General features: G+C 39.2%; 1 protein-coding gene across 1 annotated transcript in view; it reads left to right on the forward strand.

Annotated features, from left to right (window-relative positions):
• Hs6st3 (heparan sulfate 6-O-sulfotransferase 3) overlaps window positions 1-15,973 on the forward strand; it is a 720,354-nt gene that overhangs the window by 589,590 nt on the left and 114,791 nt on the right. The window lies entirely within an intron of this gene.

Genomic DNA, 15,973 nt, shown 5'->3' on the forward strand with positions numbered 1-15,973 from the left:
CCTACTGCCATCCCTCACCTTGTGTCAGGTTAGTGTGTTTTTGAGTTGTATTGTGAAGGAAAACAAACACACCTACTCATTAGTACAAAAACCTGCTTTCATCTTAATAAATGGTAAAATTACCTATATAGAAAACAGCTGTCTTAAAATAAAATTATTCATGATTTATTATCAGTAAGTGATTTGTTAGGTAAAATTACCTATATAGAAAAGAGCTATTTTAAAGTTATTGACGATGTATTATTAGTGACTTGTCACCTATTTTATAGACTTAGTAATTTTTTTTGAGAACTGATAGATTATCCAGTCATATACATAAGAGCAACACTAAATAGACTCTGTAGATGTGTGTGTGTGTAAAACAATAATAATTATGGAAGAAGTCAAACATTTGAAAAGGTGTAGTAGAAGGAGTTGGAGGAAGAAAGGAAGAAGAGGGCAGGATAGAAAAGATGTAAATATAGTACTCATACATAAAGTTCTCAAGCTTTAAAAAGAATATTTCCTACAAATATGTATTTCCACTAAGATTCATAATGTCAAAATGTCTCTTTTGAGACATAACAATTGTTCATTTTATGTAGTACATGGATTAATTAACACATCTGTCATCTTAAATTTTGATCTTTTTTTCTTGAGAATAAATTCAGAATTCTCTATTTGCTAGTTTTAAATCTATAGTAACTGCCACAAACTGTACTGGTTCCACTGATTCAAAGACAGCAGAATTTCCTTCCTACTGCAGTATGATATCTGTAAACTGCCACTCACCCCTCCAGCCCCCCAAACTCCTGTTCTACTTTCAACTTTCATGACATGGAAAATTTTAGACTTCATATATGAGCAAGATAACCTGGTATTTGCCTCTTGTGCTTAACTTGTTTCACTTAATACAGTGTGTTGCAGATTCACCCATGTTGCTGCAAATGACACACTTTCACCCCTTTATAGCTGAATGGCATTTCCTTACATATGTGTAGCCCATTTACTTTATTTACAATGACTAATATTTAGGATTATTCCCATATCCATACCACTATTATGAATAATTGTGCCATAAACATGAATGTCTTCTTTTAAAGGTGGTTAGGGAAAGAGGGGAAAAATTGTGAGCTGGTATAAAACACTTGCAGATGTATATCAACATGGACATAGATGTATCTGGATATGGCTGCTTAAAATAGTGAGTGATGGAAACAGCACAACTATCCATTAATAGAAGGATTAATAAATACATTGATCCCAAAATGTGTACTAAATAGCCAAACATCCAGAATGATCTTTATGTATGTGTATATGTATGTGTATGAAATAATGATAAAGAAATAGATGATCATGTTGACTATGCAAACCAAACATAGAAGTTATGAAATTATAATTTATATACTCATGAAAGGAAAGTTCAAGGGAGCCAACACTAACATGAAAATAGTTATTACTACAAGGAGTGATGGGCCCAGGATGGATTAGTGGTGTACATTGCCTTCTTCAATTGTGTTTTACCTTTCCAAGCTAAAAAGACTATTTGGGAATGGTATATAGCTTAGTTTATAGGATGCTTGCCAACTTGACACCAAGTCCAGGGTCCCCTCACCAGTGCCATATAAGCCTGTGCATGCCTGTAATCCCAGCACTAGGGTAGTAGAAGCAGATCAGCAATTTGAAGTTTTCTTTGGCTAATACCAACTCTGAGACCCTGTCTAAAACCATGGACTCTAGAGGCAGCTCAGCCAGCTAAGTTACTACTATTCAATTATGAAGATCTAAGTTCAATCTACAGGATGTATGTGTAAAAAGCCAGGTGTGGTATGTCATGCTTGTAATCCCAGAACCGGGGAGGTAAAGACAAGCAGATTCTATGGGCAAAGTAAGAAACCCTGACTTCAAAACCAATGTGAACACACTGGATGGTGACATCCAAGGGCTTCTCTGCATGCACTCGAACACACATTTAGTGGATGCTGCACACACATACATTCACCCATATATGAGCACACACGTTATCCACAAACACAAGAAATACAAAAATCTGAGAAAAAAGGTTTTTAATTAAGAAAATTGCATAAAATATGGCAAAATTCTTATTTTGAAACATCAGAGTGTATTTCAATATCTTATAGAGTTATCTTGATTTTAAATTTTCTTCAAATATTCCTAACTTAAAGAAACAACAAATTTGTTTATTTTTTCAGCCCTTCTACCTCCTAGAGGTGGCCACTATTAACCACCCTTAGCTCCTTCTTCCACAAGCATCTCCCTGCTCTGTCTTGAGTTTAGGTGAATATCCCAGTAATTGAATCATTATCTATTTCTTGTGATGAGAGTTGAGAGTTGTGCTCACGCTGACCACTTCTGCCTTCCCTCAGCAGTTTTTAAACAGATAATTATATAGAGTATTTTTTAGCTTCTTCCTTGATTTATGTCGAGTTTTTAGAGCCATTTGCAATGAAATCTTAATTTCCTGCTCTATCAATTATACATAGGATTCATACCTTGCTACTTTCCTTTTTAATTCGGTGCATCTCACTACTTCCTTGGTTTCTGTTCCCTCTTACCTTGGAAACTTCTGTGGTCTTACATTATTCAAACTGAAAACATGTGCATCATATCACGTTTCATAATAAAAATGAAATTTGTGCTTTAACTCTGAGATGACGCTAAAAGAGCGAGATCGGTAAGGAAAGTCTATAGAACGGTGGTTATTTGGTGTAGTGTCAACCAATCCATGGAGGGAATTCTGTATTTATTCTGTATTTCTCATACTATGTTTTTTTCTACAAATTTTAATTCATTATTTCTTGTATTACATACATTATTATCTTCTCACATTTTTTTCAAATTTTCTATTATAGAAAACATTCAAACATTCTACAGATAGTTTGAAATCATGGGCTAATAACTTTTAAGAAGGGATTTATATGAATAGATAAATGAAGTTTTCCTATAGCAATCTAAGGCACAAGGAAAAGAAACATCTGGAAAGCTAAATGACATTTGTGAGGGAACTTACATCCTATCGCCAGCAATAAGCAAGATGCTGTGTTTGATCCAGACTCACCATCAGATGATCATTCAGTCTCATGTCACCAACTTCATAATTTTATCTGATGAAAAATGCTAATGGTACTCTATCCAGCTATTTATCTTTATCTTTATCTATCTATCTATCATCTATCTATCATCTGTCATCCCTCCCTCCTTACATCCATCCATCTGCTCTCTAAATTAAAGCCTATCTTTGATTATTTTATTTCTATTCAGACTTTTTACTAGGCATAGAGTGAAACCTGAATGAAAAACGAAGGAAAGCATGAGCAGCAATAACAAATTCTCCTACTTTTCTCTACTAGTGGAGGTGTACGGGCTTAACTTAAGAGCAAGCATTAACTAAGAAGACTGGGAACTGGATCCAGCCTGGACAGAGGGGTACTTGTGGTACCACCATCTCCTTTAGAGAGGCTGACAACCTGGTCCCACATTGAATAAAAAGTCATGAAATGTGGGGTTCAGATGGAAAGATATGCAGAACATAGTAGCACAAGAACACCTAATCCAAGGATATCTGGGATGTCAGGGACCATCCAGAAATAATTTGTGAATGGTCAATTTGTAAAGCCATAAATCCAAAAGAGGTGATGTCAAAAAGAGGACACAGCATGGTTTTATAGAACAGGGCTTTGGTAGATCATATGGTTCCACTGCCCACTTGCATGAAGGGCATTTTGTACACAGGTAGGCAAATGGGTAGCATGATGGCTCTTCTGCATTGATAGTTTACTCACTCTGAGGGAGCAAGTTCTGGAGAGAATAAATATTGGTCTGAAGTGGGTATGAAGTACTATATCTCTCATGTGTTTTCTAACTGGACTCCTTCTTGAGCCTACACCTTCACAGAGATAATGGAACTTAATTTTTGGTGAAATTATTAAGGCCACTCCACATAGTTAGAAGGGAGGTTTATTTTGTGGGGTAACTTACAAATGAAGGGGTAGGTTGTAGGGTCTGGCAAAGGCATGGCACAGTCTGGCGGTGTTCTCTGGAGAACTCTGCTCGGTCTATATGCACTGTCCAGGGTCCCAGAACCAAGAGAGAGATCTCCTCTCAATCCTGGGTCTCCTGCTTCCTCCTCCTCCCTGCTTTGTGGGCGTGACCATTACTGAAGCCTCAATGGGGGTTAGAACTTCCAGGCCAATGCTGGGATTGCTATCCACTACACTTAATCTCTACATGGCTGTGCACATGTGCACCTTTATTCCTACATTCCCTCAGGGCAAAGAAAGACTGGATGAGGAGATGATGCCACATGGTGTGTTGTTTGGCACCCAGTAAGTACTGTGCAGGAGTCTTTCCTGGATGATTTCATTTTTCTCTCACAGTTCCATGAGGTGGGGCCCATGGCTGCTTTCATCTCCCAAGGAAACTGGCATTCAGAAATGGTGCCAAACTCTCCTGGTGTCAAGCTGGAAGTGGCAAAATCAAGCAGATATGTGTCCCTAAAAATTCCTGTGGGAGGATAACTTAGGATCCAACAAAGGTACTTGGTACTTCCACACATTTGTGGACAAAGTTCATTTCATTTTTCACTTACCATTTAAGTATATAAAAGTTAAGAACATTCTCGCAGATGTGCAATTCTAGATCTTAGTATGTCGGGAATCACCATGCTGGCCTCTCCCTGCCTTTCAAACTAAAACAGTAATAACGAACCTACCAGAGCTCCCATCTCAGGCTCCTGACTTAGCTCTTGGGATTTTTCTTGTCCTGTCTTCCAGCCACACCTCATAATGCACAGCCGTGGATATTGTCTGAACACCATAGTCTAAACTATCATCCTTGCTACACTCAGAAACATTATCACAATGATTACTACATAATTTGTCAACTTATTTAGTGTTTATCACCCTCACCGTTATTCAATGCCATAAGTGTAGCTAACTGTTTCTTGAAACCTTATCTCCTGGGGTGACCTATTAGTTCTGTAAATAAATGCCAGGGCAAGTCATTTGCATGCAGCCCTCAGATCAATGCTCTCCTTACATGGCAGCTTTTTAATTGAAGAGCATCCTGAGATTACAAGACATGCCAACATGCTGGTAAAGAACTGCTACAAACTGTGATTCCTTTCCAGCAGCAGTCAAGATATTCTTTGCTATATGATAGGACCAGTGGGGGAAAAGGTCAAAAAATAAATTGGATGCTGACTTCTGTAACTACCAATTTCAATTTAGACAGTTCATCACAATAGGTGTAGTGTTCAGTGATTGAAAATAAAATAAAGATTATAAGTGTGAACTCCTGGCCAATATCCAGCCTTGTAAAATACATGTTTAGTCTGGTTGGTGCACTGAACTGCCTGTAATTGTTAATCTGGAAATTATCTAAATAATGACCAATCTAACTTCCAAATAATAAGAAATAGGGGTAGAAGAGACAGGAATTAAAATGTGTTAAATTGGAGAGTGAACAGACCAATGAATCACTGTCTATGTCAGGTCAACTACTGTTTTCAATTTTTCATCTTTCTGTGCCCTTTCTTCTTTCACATTTACTCTTTCCTTCCCTCCCACCTATAGCATTTTCCCCTTAAATAAGGAGGCTTTTGTAAAAATATTAAATGCTTTAGTTATCTGTGCCTTTATGAAGGAAATTGCTACTGGATAAGTGAGACAATTGAATAGCTTGAACTGTTTGGGAGGCACCAGGCTGTGGGACCAGGACCTGTCCTTAGTGCATGATCTGGATGTTTGGAACCTTGGGCTTACACAGGGACACTTTGCTCAGTCTGGAAGGAGGGGACTGGAGCTGCCTGTACTGAATCCACCAGGTTTAAATGAGTCCCCAGGGGTGCCTTGATCCTGGAGGAGATGGGAATGGAGGAGAGGGGAATGGAGGGGAGGGGCTGGAGGGAAGGTGGGGGTGGGGGCGGGAAGGGGGAGGACAGGTGAACCCATGGCTGATGTGTAAAATTATAGCACAAATATTATAATATAATATAATAATAATAATAATAATAATAATAATAATAATAATAATAATAAAATAAAAAAGAAATATTCTAGGCAAATTTCTTTTCAAAATATTCTCTTGGACATCAGAGAGCAAACTCCTACTTCAAGAAGGCAATGAAAGTGGCACCAGCATCCATTCATGGTTTAAAGATAACTAGAAAAACAAGACAGGTTTCTTTATTTTTTTCTGTTCATTATGTTTGTGTTTTGACTTTAAAATTATTAGGATTTTCATAAATATGTGAACCCTGTAGAAATAATCTCATGAACATTCTATTTCCAGGTCTATAAAGCAATTACAATCTTGAAAGTGGTATTTTATTGTAATAAAAAGGAGAACATTGGTGATATGTGGTTTGTGGTTTATTAAAGCCAGCTTGCTTAGACTTTAAAATGAGTAACAACCAGCATAATTACTGTTTTACATTATGAGATCCACACTCAGCTTTTCTGGTGAATCAGTCTTCCTGCAGGTTTATGGTGCTCTCACTCACAGGACTAAAGAAAATGTAGCTAAATAATTTAGCACCTTGACTTTTCCTATGACTGTGAATCCTCCTTCTGCTGAGTTGCTCTGGAGATGCTCTGAGCTATGCTCAGAACGAGAAAATCCTTGTACCTGAATGCTATAGGATCCCCTACTCTCTCAGGCACTCCTGGGCTTCCTCTCCATCTTGCCTTTGCATTTCAACTGCTCAGTGCTTGTTATTTCCCAAGATGCTGTACCCACTCTGGCTAAAGGGGGTGCTGTCAACTGGACGTGGTAACACCCTTGTCATCCCAGCATTCAGGAGGCTGAAGCTGGAAGATGGCAAATTCCAGGCAAGCCTCCTGGGATGCATGAAATCCAGTCTTGGGATAAAAAGAAAGAAGGAAGGGAGGAAAGGAAGAAGGAAGGGAGGAAGGACTTAGTATCTCCCACTCTTTCTCTCTCTCCATCGATTCCCTTCCCTCTTCCTCCTTCCTTTCCACTCCTTCCTTCCCTCTTGCCCTCCCTCCCTGAAAAGCTGCTAACAAATTTGAGATGTGTCTTTGAAGGTTCCAGATATCAAACTGGACATTTTTGCTCATCAGTGTCTGTGCATTTCTTCTCCTTCCTGCTTTCCCTTCCAGTTGTAGGTGCTCAACCATTGAAGACCACAATAAAATGAAGTCTTGTGGCTCTCTGGGCTTTTGGCATGCACAGGTTCTAACATTCAGTCACAAATCACAAGCCCTTCAGCCTTCCATAGAATTTGTCTTACCAATGAAAACACATCATAACTTGCCCAGGGCCAAGGTTCTCTCTCTCCTCTTGGTATTGCTCATAGCAACATGGATATAGTAGGCAGTAATTAAGTACAGGAAGGAGCCGTGATAACTCCAAAGGTTATCCTTTCTGGATCTGAATTTGCTCCTGGGAGCCCCCAGGAAGACAGAGAGAATCAAACCCAAGAGACACTATAGAAACAATACCTTTCTTCGGTTTATAATCTTAAATCTTGTCTGGCCTCTTTCCCCTGCAAACACAACATAGATGTGCCCTGCAGTATTTGGACATTTGTGTATCACTTAGAAAGTCATGTTTTCTGCCATTTCCACCACACCTGTGTGACTGTTGTTGAAAAACAATGTTTGCATGTTCATAGCAGCATCATTCATTATAGCCAGAACTTGGAAACAACCTAGATGTCCCTCAACCAAAGAATGAATAAAGAAAATGTGGTACATATACATAATGGAGTACTACTCAGTGGTAAAACAATGATATCATGAAATTTGCAGGCAAATGGATGGAACTAGAAAGTATCCTGAATGAGTAACTGAGATTCAGAAGGACAAACCTGGTATGTACTCACTCATAAGTGAATACTAGATGTAAAACAAAGGATAACCAGACTGCAACCCACAGTTCCATCTAGCTATCAAGGAGGATTCTAAGAGGGATACATGGATTGCCTTGGAAAGGGGAAATAGATGAGATCTCCTGAGTAAACTGGGGGTGAGGGGGGCAATGGAGGGTGGGGGATGGAGGATGAGAACATAAGGGAACGGGATGGTTGAGCTGGAACAGGGACAAAGTGGGAGAGTAATGAAAGAGATACCATGATAGAGGGAGACGTCATGGGATAGGGAGAAACTGGGTGCTAGGGAAGTTCCCAGGAATTGACAACAAAGACTCCAGCTTAGACTATTAGCAATAGTGGAGAGGGTGCCTGAACTGGCCTCCTCCGGTAATCAGATTGATGAATGCCCTAACTGTCATCATAGAGCCTTCATCCAGTAACTGATGGAAGCAGATGCAGAGATCCACAGACAAGCACTAGGCCGAGCTCCAGGAGTCCAGTCAAGAGAGAGAAGAGGAGGGATTCTATGAGCAAGGGCATCAAGATCATGATAGGGAAACTTAGAGATACAACCAAACCAAACTAGTGGAAACTCATGAACTTTAGACCAACAGCTGTGGAGCCTCCATGGGACTTGACTAGGCCCTCTGCATATGGGAGACAGTTGTGTACCTTGATCTGCTTAAGGATCTCCCTGGTGGTAGGATCAGGATCCATCCCTGGTGCATGAGCTGTTTCTGGAGCCCACTAACTATGGTGGGATACCTTGCACAGCCTTGATGAAGAAAACTGAAGAGATAGAAGAAAATCCACACCATTTGTAGTGAGACCTATAGTGAATGGATAGAGGAAGGCCCCAGGAACTGTGGATTACCAAGAAGACTGTGTAGTTTGGATTTAAACAGCCCAGCTCCTCTCAGGCTGGTTGCTATATGCTCAGCCAGTGATCATTCTTCTTATGATGCAGCAGCAAATGTGTTTCTCTGTCACTGGAGTGTGGGGTACACAAACATATTCTTTTATAACAAGGCCTGGCGCCTTTACATCTTCATCTATTTATTGTTTCATCTCCTCTGCTCTGGTGAGAGAGGGGCAGCTTGTGTGTCAGTCGTGAGTCTCAAGGGATTTTCCCAACATAAAGCTTGGCCTCTGAGGGGGAGTTTCTCATTGCAACATGGAAAGGAGATCGTCAGAATTATCGCACAAATCACAATATTAAACTAACAGTAATTTCTAAAAATTTATATCCAGGGTAATTTACAGACATTCTTTTTACAGAAATAAAACATAGCTTGTGTTTTGGCTTCTGAGATAAAGGTAAGTGAGTCAGTTTGGCCAGGGACTAATAGTTCTCTGTCTATACTCCAATTTGTCAGGATGTCTCCAAATCTCACCAGGGATAGGACCTTATTTATTATCAACAACAGAAATACTTTTATATAAACTGCATTACCTCACTGGAAATGTTAGGAATGGATATGTTTCTTAGAGAAAAGTCCCAAAAACTTAAAGACAACACTGAGCATCCTGAGTCCTTTCCATAGCAGCCTGGTGTTGGATGACATCTCAGTGGTGGAGTTCATTAATGCCACTGCAATGGAATTTATGAATAGTAAGATAAAATGTCTTGAATAATAAATATAGTCTCAGCTCAATTTAACTTATCTTTGCCAATAAATGAGTTAGGAAAAAGTTTGGTCTTCAGTTTAGGGAAACTGCATACTAGCTAAGGAGCTGGTGATAAAGAAAATATCTTATAAATATATCTTATAAAATTTATATAAAATAAATGTTAAATGTCAGGGTGTTCAGTAGCAGAAACTAAAACTGTCCCCCAGACATTGTTTCTCATTGAAAACACAACCTCACACAATTGTCAGTTCACTCTGCTCTTCTTCATGAAGTATTCTGCTCAGATCTCCTGCCTCCTTTTGACATGCATACCTATGCTTTCTTTAAGAACATTTCTTCTTTGGGGCCTTGGTTCTTATTATCTCTTATTTGGGACAGTGAAGAGTATTGGTGAAATTATTAAGGCCACTCCACGTAGTTAAAAGGGAGGTTTATTTTGTGGGGTAACTTACAAATGAAGGGATAGGTTACAGGGTCTGGCAAAGGTATAGCGCAGTCCTGCTGTGTTCTCTGGAGAACTCTGCTCCGTCTACCTCCAGCATCCAGAGCCCCGAACCAAGAGAGCCACCTCCTCCTGATCTTCGGCTCCCTCCTCTGCCCCGCCTTGTGGGTGTGATCATTACTGAAGCCTCAATGGAGGTTGGAACTTCCAGTCCAATGCTGGGTTGGCTATCCGTTACATCTCCCCCTTTTGTCTAAATAAGAAAGTTCTAACCTAATACAAGACTATACACAAAGAGATGGTTATCAAATATTGTCTAGGAGTAATGAGGGATAATGACTTAGATAAGTTGGAATTACAATAAGTGCAAACAATATCAAGCAAAAAACACATAGTAAAATCCAGGTAAGTCTAGGGCATGGGTAGGTGGCATGTTACAAGGATCATTCCAGAAGGTGTACTATCCTAAAGAACCTGAGTCTAATACTTAATATATTCTATCTGAGATATTATATATGTGTAGTTAGAGTTTTCCTGCCTGGCCCAGAGTCAGGACAAATCTCTCTTACCCGCCAGTCCCACAGTCGCTCAGACCCAACCAAGAAAGCACACAGAAACTTACATTGTTTAGAAACTGTATGGCCGTGGCAGGCTTCTTGTTATCTGCTTCTTCTCTCTTAAATTAACCCATTTCTGTTAGTCTATACTTTGCCACATGGCTTGTGGCTTACCAGTGTCTTTACATGTTGCTTTTCATGGCGGCAGCTGGTGGAGTCTCTCTCCAGCCTTTTACTTCCCAGAATTCTCTTCTCTCTTGTCCCACCCATCCTTCCTGCCTGGCCACTGGACAATCAGAACTTTCTTTACACAGAGCGATATCCACAGCATATATGTATATATACTAAGTTGTAACTATAACTGTTAATCTCCAACCTCATCAAAGACCTGAGAAGGAATATAATAATACCTGAGAAATGGGAGAAGGATGTAAGCAACTTTCGGGAGTCTTGCAAGAGTAGACAGAGACAGCTAGCAGCCTGGACAGTCACCTAATGTTTCTCAGTATCGTTGGTGCATTCAAATTGGCTACAGGCCTAGAGTATCTGACAGACCATTTTCAGAAGCAGGAATTCTGAAAGACCATCTTACCCTGTCTTGGCAAAGTATGGTGGTCGCTTTCTTTGTGTCCCACTTGTCCAGAAAGGACAGCATTTGTACTGTCAGCAGTTGAGGCAAGGGCAGTTCTTTGCCCAGTAGGCCATTTTGTGCCAAGAAGACAAACTTCCAAATGGAAATGTCTTAGAAGCCCAACATTCTCTCGGGATCAAATTGGTGCTGCCAGGAGCAATTATGTCTCACATCAACAGAATTCTAAATTATTTAAATGCCATATTCTCTAGGTCCATGAAGTGTTTGAAGATTACCTGTCCATCTGACCTATGTATTATAAGTCTGGATAACCTAACTAACATAATTATAGAGATGACAAGCATAGGTGACAATAACTCTGTAAGTCTCATCTACCTAAACAACCTAAGGACTAAGGCTTCCTATAAATAAGGCAAACAGTCTGTAAGCAAATGTACAGTAAAAGGACAATGACTTCAAATTGTGACAATACACAAAATATCTTTAACAGAGGTAGGAATGTATAATGCAATATGCAATATAATAATCCTAAATATATATCAGTATACAGAATATCTTAAACAGAAGTAGAACATACATACAGTATGACAGACATAAATTCACATTTGTATCAATATACAAATATTTCAAATAAGAGTAAAAATATGTGTACAATATAACAAACATAGTTCTGTATTTGTATCAATATACAAATTATCTTAAATAGGAATATAAAAAGTTTATATTTGTATCAACATATAAGAATTCATAACAGTGCAAAGGCTGCTATATTACTAAATTTGTTTACTAATGTATGTGATAGTCTACCATAATATCTTATATGTATCCATTCCATTTTTTTTCCTTTTTTTTTTGAGACATATTTTCTTTCCTTAAGGAGAGTACTGAGTTTAACCATTTCTTCCACCCCCAACCCTAGAACCATTATCCATAACCCTGAGAAATATGAAACCTAAGGGATAAGGGGCGTTGTTTTCTTAGAATTGCTTCCTGCTGTTTAGGGGGCGATGGTATCTCTGTTGGGTACTGTGAGAAAGCTGAGATAGTTAAATCTCAGTTAGACTAACTGTAGATTCTGCAGCAACTCTTAAAGTAATGGGTAAGATTGTCTGAAATTCTGGCAAGAAGTGCAGTATGATGATGATTACCATGGCATTATTCTGGATTGGGTAGAGTTGTTGTTGTTGTTGTTGGGGCCCCATCTTCCTTCTGGAGACTTCAGAGATTGCTATTGGAAAAAAACTTATTTTTTATCAGAATGGAAGGTTTGGATTTAAAGATGTCATGACATGTAAGAAAGGATTCCAAGAAATCAAGAATAAGCATGGAGAGAATTAGAATCTTGAAGATAATGGTCCCTTATAATTGGTTTCCTTCTGTCTCACACCAGAGGGCTCTTCTGATATGGGACTGAAGAATCCCTCAACCTTTTTTTTTTTTAATCAATATGCTTGGGTTTAGAGAAGGAGTGAGCCAGTTCCATCTCCAAAGCCAGCTTGGTTTATAAGTAAATTGGAACCACAACTATTCTAGATTGATAGAGATATAGATGTTAGACAGTGATATCTTACCCTGTGTAGATTGGTACCAATAGATTCTTTGTTTCTGTTGTAAACATCCGGATATCCAAGGCCTTATGATTTCTGGAAGATGGGTATTTCCATTATCCTGGAAAGACAAAAACAGAAGCCTACCCCAACCTTTGATTGTTAACTTTTTCTTACAACCTGAAGAGATGTCACATTGGTGGATGATCTTTTATTTCTCCTCATCAAGGGGTTTCTCCTGTTCGAATCGAATTTTTATTAATTTTGTTGGTATCCATAGCTTTTTTTCTCCTGTGGAAACAAAAGCAAAACCCCTTTCCCAACGTAGGACGTATCCAGGTTTCCATTCTGAGGTCAACACATCTTTGAAATAAACCGGTTGGTTTAGCTCAGGAGTTTTGTCTGTCGTCCAGTGTCTCTCTGCAGCTGTTGTTCCTTTCTCATCAGCATTGAGAAAATTCAAGGTTAATAAAGCACTATGCAATCTATTTCTAGGAGTCATTGTTACCTGTTGCTGTTTATTTAGCATATCCTTTAAAGTTTGATTGGATCTTTCTATGACTGCTTGGCCTGTGGGATTGTGTGGTATACCTGTAACATGCTTTATATTGTAATAAGCAAAGAACTGTCTCATTTTATTGGAGACATATGTTGGGGCATTATCTGTCTTAATTTGTACAGGTATTCCCATGATGGCCATAACTTCTAATAGGTGTGTAATCACAGAATCAGCCTTTTCAGAACTCATAGGAGTTGCCCACTGAAATCCTGAATAGGTGTCAATGGTATGGTATACATACTTTAATCTTCCAAATTCTGCAAAATGAAACACATCCATCTGCCAAATTTCATTTCTTTGTATACCTTTTGGATTGCTCCCTATAGGTAATGGAGTTTGGTTATAGAAGGAACAAATAGGACATTTTTTTACAATATCCTTAGCTTGTTGCCAAGTAATGGAGAAATCCTTCTTCAAACCTTTGTTATTTACATGGTGTTTCTTATGAAATTCTGAGGCTTCTAGCACATTACCTATTAGTAACTGATCAATCTCATCATTACCTTGTGCTAGAGGTCCTGGCAGACCTGTATGGGATCTGATATGTGTTATATATATAGGATGTTCCCTTTTTTTGATGATTTCCTGCAATTGTATGAATAATGAAGTTAATTTTGTATTATCAGGAATAAATTCAGCGGTTTCAATGTGTAAAACAACTCTCTCTGCATATTGAGAGTCAGTGACTATATTGAGGGGTTTTGTGAAGTCCATCAGTACCATAAGAACGGCATACAGTTCTGCCTTTTGTACAGAGTTGTATGGACTTTGTACCACTTTACTTAAGTCTCCTGATTTGTATCCTGATTTCCCTGATTTATTTGCATCAGTATAGAATGTGAGGACTCCAGAAATTGGCTTGTGTCGTACAATGTGAGGAAGGACCCATTCAGTCTTCTTTATGAATTCTATCCTCTTGTTTTTGGGATAATGGTTGTTAATCTCTCCCAAAAAGTTACTGCAGGCTCTCTGCCAGTATTTATTATCTTTACATAGTGATGAAATTTCTTCATTAGTTAAAGGTACTACAATTTCTGCTGGGTCCATTCCTGTCAACTGATGAAGTCTTAATTTACCTTTTTGAATCAAATCAGAGATCTTTTCTATATAAGTCTTTAATTTCTTATTTGGTTTATGTGGTAGGAATATCCATTCCAATATAATATCTTCCCTCTGCATCAAAATACCTGTGGGGGAATGTCTGGAGGGGAATATGACAAGAATGCATTTAAGTTCTGGATCCACACGATCCACATGTGCTTCTCGAATTGTCTTTTCTACTAGAGCCTATTCCTTTTCAGCTTCGGCTGATAATTCTCTAGGACTATTTAATTCTTTGTCCCCTTCTAGAGTATTAGCCAAATTTTGTAGTCCATCTTTGGGTATTCCCATGATACCCAATAAGTTGGAAATGCTTCCTAACAACTTTTGAAAATCATTAAGAGTCTTTAATCGATCTCTCCTCAGTTGTACCTTTTGGGGTCTAATTTTTTGTAACTCTATCTTATATCCTAAGTAATTAATAGAATCTCCTCTTTGTATTTTTTCAGGAGCAATTTGCAGTCCCCAGCGAGGCAAAACTTTTTTTACTTCTTCAAACATGTTTTCTAATGTGTCTAACTTTGGATCAGTTAATAGGAAGATCTAAACTTTCAATAATTTGCCTGAATTCTTGGGAACTCATTTTATCACATTCTGAAACTGGAAGTAGACTGCCTGTCTTGCAGGATATGTATGAAGATTAGAATATAATGTGTGCACAAAGGTTCTTAGCCAAACAGAGCTTGTTGTGATGAATGCTAATTGTTTTCTCAGCATCTTTGGTGCCCTTCTTTCCCTGTCCTAGCCATGCTGTGGTGTGTTCCAGCATGGCATGTGCCAGTTTCCACAATGTCCTTGAAGTTAGGGTATGACTGTTAGTATTTTCAACCTAACAAAATCTCGAATTACCTGGACTGGGGGTTTCTGGATGTCTCTGTGGGAGATTTCCATCACTGGGTTGACTGAGGTGGGAAAACTGGCCATGAATGGGGGTGCACATTCAAGAGCTGAGCCCTGGACTAAAAGAAAAGAGGAATTAAGCACAAGCACCCTGCTACTTGAGTCTTGACTGTGGATGCAGCATGACTGTCTCCAGCATTGGCCACCAGAACTATGAGTTAAAACAAACCTTTTGCAGGGTATCTTCATCGAAGCAGAAAAAGCAACTGAGACTTAGAATGATCAGTACCCATATCAGGGCCAGTAACACATGGGTAGAAACTTTACTCCAAGAAAACAGTGGACATGGAACCTCTGCTTTTCCTTTTGCTTCTTCATCTCCCCTGGGTCCCTTGCAGCTCTCCTGCAGACACATGAGGAGTGTGTGGAGGGCTTCATGCTTGACCCTGGGATGACAGGCAGAAGAAATGTGTACAGCCCAGTGCCCACTCTATGGAGCTCCCTCTGGTGCTGCACAGCCTGAGTCTGGTTTTGTTTTGTTTTGCTTTTGAGTTGAAGAATCAGCAGAAATCCATCTTGCTAAGCCGTTATTATTGCTCATTTTTTGTGCTATCAGCTACACCTAATTCTAAGCGATAGAACTTTCAGTTAATGTTGGTTCTCTTGCTTTCCACCTCGCAGACCACCTTTATTGGCACCTGTAAATTCTTTGGAGCTCCTCTGAGTCTTCTCACTTGGGTTTTCAGATTAGAGACCTGTGAGCCCACAGCCCACATGGGATTAGCCTGCTCCCCTTGCACCTTCCCAGCAGGGCAGGGGTCTTCTTTCTCTGCACCCTCAACCTCATCTTGGTTTAGCCAGCGCATGGG

The sequence above is a fragment of the Onychomys torridus genome, chromosome 9 (genome assembly GCF_903995425.1).
Source record: "Onychomys torridus chromosome 9, mOncTor1.1, whole genome shotgun sequence".
Classification (NCBI taxonomy): domain Eukaryota; kingdom Metazoa; phylum Chordata; class Mammalia; order Rodentia; family Cricetidae; genus Onychomys; species Onychomys torridus.